At 43.8% G+C, this 6,421-nt stretch overlaps 1 long non-coding RNA gene across 3 annotated transcripts; it reads right to left on the minus strand.

Annotated features, from left to right (window-relative positions):
* Positions 1-1,103: 1,103 nt before the first annotated feature.
* On the minus strand, positions 1,104-5,896 carry LOC308577005. Of its 3 annotated transcripts, XR_014003320.1 has the most exons (6): positions 5,826-5,896; positions 4,077-4,288; positions 3,879-3,947; positions 2,831-3,800; positions 2,333-2,398; positions 1,105-1,786 (listed from the first exon to the last, which is right to left on the minus strand). It is a non-coding gene; the product is annotated as an uncharacterized lncRNA (long non-coding RNA). The 3 variants fall into 3 exon arrangements; XR_014003319.1 differs by lacking the exon at positions 5,826-5,896 and adding an exon at positions 5,730-5,813 and having other exon boundaries at positions 1,104-1,786; positions 3,879-4,288; XR_014003321.1 differs by having other exon boundaries at positions 3,879-4,288.
* Between the last annotated feature and the right edge of the window lie 525 nt (positions 5,897-6,421).

Here is a 6,421-nt window from a genome sequence, read left to right on the forward strand (position 1 = left end):
GAGGAGTCTATATACACTGTGAAATGGCAGCTAGGAAGCTTCTTTGTACTGTTTTCTTTTGTAAACAGTACATGATCTTTGCATTCACGGCAGTTTCACTTTCCACATAATTTAAATAAGAGTCGCTTGCTTGTATGCTTTGCAGCGGTGTAGCGTGGGTTGTCAGCACCCGGGGCAAGGCAAGTAATTTGCGCCTCCTAACCCGGGGCAAGGCAAGTAATTTGCGCCCCCTAGCCCCTAACCTGCCGCCGCTGCCAGCTTCTTCTTGCTGCTGCCTGGTCTGGTCTGGTGTGGTTCTCTCCCACGCTCAGCGCTGCGCTGGGCGGCCGCTGCACTGTCCCTCCCCCAGATAGTCCCTCACTCTCTCTCCGCACCACACGCCTGGCACCCACCCCCTCCACAGTGGGCGGCGACCCAGCGGCTCGGATCGGATTCGCACAGCCAGCACTGCAGTGAGAGAGAGTGAGTGAGCCAGGTAGGGGCAGAGAGCTGCGAATGCGAGCGCGCCCCCCAGATGTTGCGCCCGGTGCGGCCGGCCCCCCCTGCACCCCCCACGCTACGCCACTGATGCTTTGCTCCTTATAAGCAAACAACAGTGGGAAATCAGGAGACTTTCTTTTTAAATATGTTATTGTTTTGTAAAGCTCCATGCACTTTGACAGTTTTGTACAGTAACTGTCAACAACGAGGCGGCATTGCCACCTGTGAAGTCAGAGTGGAGGCATCGTGGTCAGTAGCTATCCAATGCCCTCTCCTTCACGAATTTGTGTACTCTTTTAGGTTGGTAACCATTACTACCTCCTTTTTTGCCAATTAATTTTTTATTAGGTTTTATTAGGTTTTATTATTATTATTATTCAAAATTATAACAAGACATATTATCCAAAAATATATCATCCTTGTTTTCCCATTTTTTCTCCCTCCCCCCCTCCCACACAAAACCCACCCTCCCCCCGACTTCCCTCAGTTCCAGTCTTTGGTTTCTCAAAAATGCTGTTTTCTGCATGTTACAAAGTTGAATACATCCTCAAACTATTTGTTGTTGTTGTTGTTTAGTCGTTTAGTCGTGTCTGACTCTTCGTGACCCCATGGACCAGAGCACACCAGGCACTCCTGTCTTCCACTGCATCCCGCAGTTTGGTCAAACTCATGCTGGTAGCTTCGAGAACACTATCCAACCATCTCGTCCTCTGTCGTCCCCTTCTCCTTGTGCCCTCCATCTTTCCCAACATCAGGGTCTTTTCCAGGGAGTCTTCTCTTCTCATGAGGTGGCCAAAGTATTGGAGCCTCAGCTTCACGATCTGTCCTTCCAGGGAGCACTCAGGGCTGATTTTCTTAAGAATGGAGAGGTTTGATCTTCTTGCAGTCCATGGGACTCTCAAGAGTCTCCTCCAGCACCATAATTCAAAAGCATCCATTCTTCGGCGATCAGCCTTTTTTATGATCCAGCTCTCACTTCCATACATCACTACTGGCAAACTATTTAGCTGATTACTATCAATAAAAAGTTTGTTAATGTTTATTCACAACCAGCCAAGGAGTCCAGTTCGCTTTGTTGCGTCTTCAGATACTTTGTAAAGGTTTCCCATTCATCCTTAAAGTCACAGTTATCCTTGTCCCGTAGCTTATATGTCAGTTTTGCCAGTTCTGCATAGTCCATCAATTTTTCTTGCCATGATTCTTTAGTTGGGGTTTCTTCAGACTTCCATCCTTGTGCTACCAGAACTCTCGTGGCCATTGTCGCATACATGAAGATGTTTTTCAACTTTTTTTGGCAGGTCTCTCCCTACAATCCCCAACAGTTTTTATTAGTTTTTTATTAGTTTTCCAAATTTAACACAAATTAACAACAAATTAATTCAAATTTAACACAGATTTAAAAGTTGACTTTACACTCGTCTTTCAAGATGCTTATTTTCTCTCCATCCTTTGCTGCTCACAGTAAAATACTTTTTCTTGATTTCTAATACTTTCCCATCCATTCCTATTCCCATGGACTGTGCTTAGACATTTACTGTATTTGAAGGAGATAGCAACGATTATGAGGGGCCTACTCCCACATCTCCACAATGGTTTTATGCAGTCCTTTTCATCTAGAAAAGGTTGTGAAGTTGTTGAGCTTCCAGAAGAGAAGCAAAGCACAGAAAATGTGCTGGTTTTATGTCACACCGTGCTCTGTACGATAGCAATCTTGCCCCCCCCCCAAAAAAAAACACCCCTGATTTCCTGAACAAGAAACAGTTAGGAACTATTTTTAACAACAAAACAAACAAGCCTTCAGATTTCAAAAGTATTTCTGGCTGCTCCATTTTTAGCTATCAGATTTGCCTACCTTGAATAATTGTGTCACTGTTGCTTAACTTTGCAAGGGGAAAAACCTACAGTCTTGCACCATGATCTGCAAAAATAGAAAGAGAGTAACAGTTATGGGAACGCAAATCCATTCTGGCCTTGAAACAGAGGCTGCCTTGGACAATGGTTTCGTTGCATCTGCCAATCTGAAAGCAAGCAAACACAGACACTGAACTTTCTAAGTTGCCAGAACACCTGTAATCAAAGTTGCACCTGCACCTGCCTCACACCTTGCCCAGGTCTCCTCCCAATTCTCCTTGCTTCATGATCATAGCTGTCAATGTTTCCCTTTTTTTAAGGTAAATTCCCTTATTCCGAATAGGATTCCTCGCAAGAAAAGGGAAAAGTTGACAGCTATGTTCATGATCCACCAGAAGATTGGGAAGCTATTGATCAGGAATTGTTAGAAAACAAAAACAGCACCCTACATAGCAAGCTCCACAGCATGTTTTCCCCATAAGGCCACCTTGTCTGTTACCTTTGCAGGGAGAATTGCTCCTCCAGTAGTGACTGGAATGCAGACAGACCAGATCCATAGAGAGACTTCTCGCACCAGTGACTGGGAACACTAGGAGGGGAAGCAGCCACCTGATCCAGCCGACCTAGACACACAACCAGTGATACACCAAGTGAGCATCTTCCCAGCAACAGCACATTGCCAGGAAGGTGGTGCTTGAAATGGTCCTTTGGTGCAATGGTGGAGTTAAGAATCAAGCTCAGTCACTGAAGTCACCACCTCCCATGCTAATACTTTGGCTTAAGAAAAAGGAGCCAATTGTTATTTGGGCAGTGTGGGATAGAACGGGATAGAGAGACAGAGAGGGGGGGGGATAGAGAGACAGAGAGAGATAGAGAGGGATAGAGAGACAGAGAGAGCTAGAGAGGAATAGAGAGATAGAAAGAGATAGAGAGACAGAGAGAGATAGAGAGGGATAGAGAGACAGAGAGAGATAGAGAGGAATAGAGAGAGTTAGCAGTTTCATTGGAAGTAAGCATGGACACCGCAGGGATTTGAACCCCGTCCTGGGAACCAGGAGCGCCAACCACCAGTGTCTTTTGCTTTTTTTTTGAGCAATGCAACAAGGGGAAAAGCAAAACCTGAGAGAACATTCTGTGAATGTTCTCTCGGGAAAAAGAAAAACCTTAAGAGGTTAAGAAGAGCTCTTTGGAGAGACCTGTGAAGAGACCAGCAGGAAAGAAAATGAGGAAAAGGAGAGACCAATACAAAAGACATTGTTTTGAAAACAGACGACTGAGTGGTGGAATGTGAACTTACCTAAAGCAGCACTGTCGTAATGCTGGTGACTCTCATTTCAAGAACAGTGAACTCTGGGAAGCCTGAAGGAAAGAGGAGCTGGAACAAAAGAAGAAGTCTTCTCCTACCTGCAGGTGATCCTCATTGTGGTGACACAGAATAGGGCCTCTTCTGATGACTCTGTCACCCCAACCTGAAAGAGTCTTAGCACAATGAGTTGCAGACGGAACAGAAAATGAAATTTTTTTAAAAAATTAAACAGCTTTCTTACCACCATGACTTCTGGGACTCTGCTGAAAGAGCTGTCTTCATTTGAGTGTTGCAGGATCTTTGGAGAGACCTGTGAAGAGACCAGCAGAAAAGAAAATGGGGAAAAGGAGAGACCAATAGAAAAAACATTGTCTTGAAAAAAGACAACTGAGTGGTGGAATGTGAAGGAAAGAAGAGAAAAGAAGAAGTCTTCTCCTACCTGAAGGTGAGCCTCATTGTGGTGACACAGAATAGGCCCTCTTCCGACATCTCAATCACCGCAACCTGAAAGAGTCTTAGCACAATGAGTTGCAGACGGAACACAATAGAAATTTCCTCCCTAGCCAAGCAAGGGATACTCACCTAAATGTCCTTCAGTCACAGAATATCATTTTGACCGCCATTTTATTTGAAGCTGGAGGAGCCATTAATCTAGAGGGGCAGAAGAGAGAGATCTAGAATCACTAGTTTGTCCCCAGTCACCTTCCACCAATCCTACAGAAATGTGATGACACAGAATAGGGCCTCTTCTGACAACTCAGTCACCGCAACCTGAAAGAGTCATAGCAGGTTGGGCCAAGAAAGTAGGGGGGAGTCATTTTGCGAGTATATAATGTGTTTCGATGTGCTAATGTTGCAGAAAACCTGGGCAACTTTCAATATAGTCCTGGAGGGTTACTTTACCCATGAAATTAAGGCCACTAAACTGTATGAGAAAGAATATTGCAGGATAAATGCCTTTTCTACCTTATCTCCCCCCCCCCCAGCAGCTTCATCCTCAAAATTCCTTCTTTGCTTTTCCACACTGGAATCGACATGTCACCCCATAGATTCCAATTAGGTAAAATATTCTGATCCGTGACAAGTGCGTTTTGCTGCTGCTTCTGCTGCTGCTACCTGCGGCACTTGCTAGCCACTGAAATCTTGGCACACTCATTCTAAGGGAGAGTTACAGATGCTAGATGCCACTCTCAGGGCTAGATGAAAAACAAAGAACTTATAGTATTTTTTTATATAAAAAAAACCAGCCAGATGGACGGGGTATAAATAATAAATTATTATAATATTGTTATTATAACCTCAGGAAGGTGGTACACACAAGGACTTTCCAGACTTTCTAGCAAGAGACAAGAAGTCAGTATGCTCCCAAAATCCCTCCCTTCTCATCTCTCCTATTTCTGGCTTCAGTAAAAAACTTATTATCAAAGTATTACTAAGAACATTGCAGAGGGCTTTCAGTTATTGTGTTACCAGCTACACTTCATCAGCCTGGATCCACCAACATTTCTTGCTTCTAAGTCTTTCCTCTGCTAAAGTCTTCCCAATCTTGACTTTTCTAGCTTGAGAAGTGAAAACCTCACACTTTCCCTAACATCAGATGGCTTCTCCAGCTGCCTTTTAAAAGAAAAACTTTCCATTTCCCCATCCTATTTTTCTCTGTGCTTTAAGCAAACTTCATATCCATCTATGTGCTTTCATGTGCTCCTTTTTACATCCAAAGATTAGTTAGTTTGAAAAGTAAGCAAAACTTGATTTATCCCCTTCATATTCCTTCATTTTCTCTTGCCTTCTCCAGTTTTCACATGGGTTTTTTTGTTTTGGCAATTATCCTTAAAATCTTCATCTTGGTATTTTTCTGAATTTTTAAGTTTAGATTTTGCTTGGCTGAGCTTTCTTTTGGGGACTTTCTCAAAGTCTATCTTTTGTCTGCAATTGACTGTCCCTCTTTGATTAGGATTAATTCTTCTTTGGTCTTCTAGTTTCTTTCTGTTTCCGTTTGATTTCAAAATTATTGTCTCTCCTAACACTTTTTAGACAGATGCATTATATATATATATATATCAATCAGCTCACAGGTGAAAATTATGTGTACCTCTTTCTGAAGTTGTAAACAGTAATGTTTCAGTAGAGTAAAATCCCTTTGTTTACTTAAAAAAATTAACCTAAAGTTTCAGTCCTGTTTACAAACCTGTTTCCTCTTCCCCAGCCGGGTCTCTTTCCTAATCCCTCTGCCCCTTAACTCCTTCAGCTTTGAGCAGTGAGAGGGCCAACACCAGTAGCATGGCCAGGGACAGGCTCACTCACTGGAATGCGCCTTGCTCCCTCCACCACCTGTCATAATGACACATAAAAAAGTCCCTTGCAGCATTAATACAACCCCAGAGTTGGTCACGACTGGACCTAATGGTCAGGGGTCCCTTTACCTTTACCTTTACCTTTACCCTATACCTTTACAGGACATTCCAACATATTATTTCCCTCAAACGATTCTGGACACTGCAGTTTGTTAAGGGTCTCTGGGGTCAGTTTCAGGGTCCGTTCCATAACCTGCGAGCTATGTAGCCTTTTGTCCTCAGGTAGGGAAATCAAAGCATCAGCTGATGCATGAATGAGCACATGATCTCCTTCTTCGTACAGGTGCCCATTCACCCCCACTGCCCAGCAGGAGCAAATTTCCGTGTGCAATGGTGTGTTGATGGTGGTTGGAGCATGCTGGGCTTGGAAGGGGGTGGGTGGGAAAGATGTGCTTCCTGGGAGGCATCTGTGCTCTGGCCACCAAAAGGT

This window comes from Podarcis bocagei, assembly GCF_964188305.1.
Source record: "Podarcis bocagei genome assembly, chromosome: 17".
Classification (NCBI taxonomy): Eukaryota; Metazoa; Chordata; class Lepidosauria; order Squamata; family Lacertidae; genus Podarcis; species Podarcis bocagei.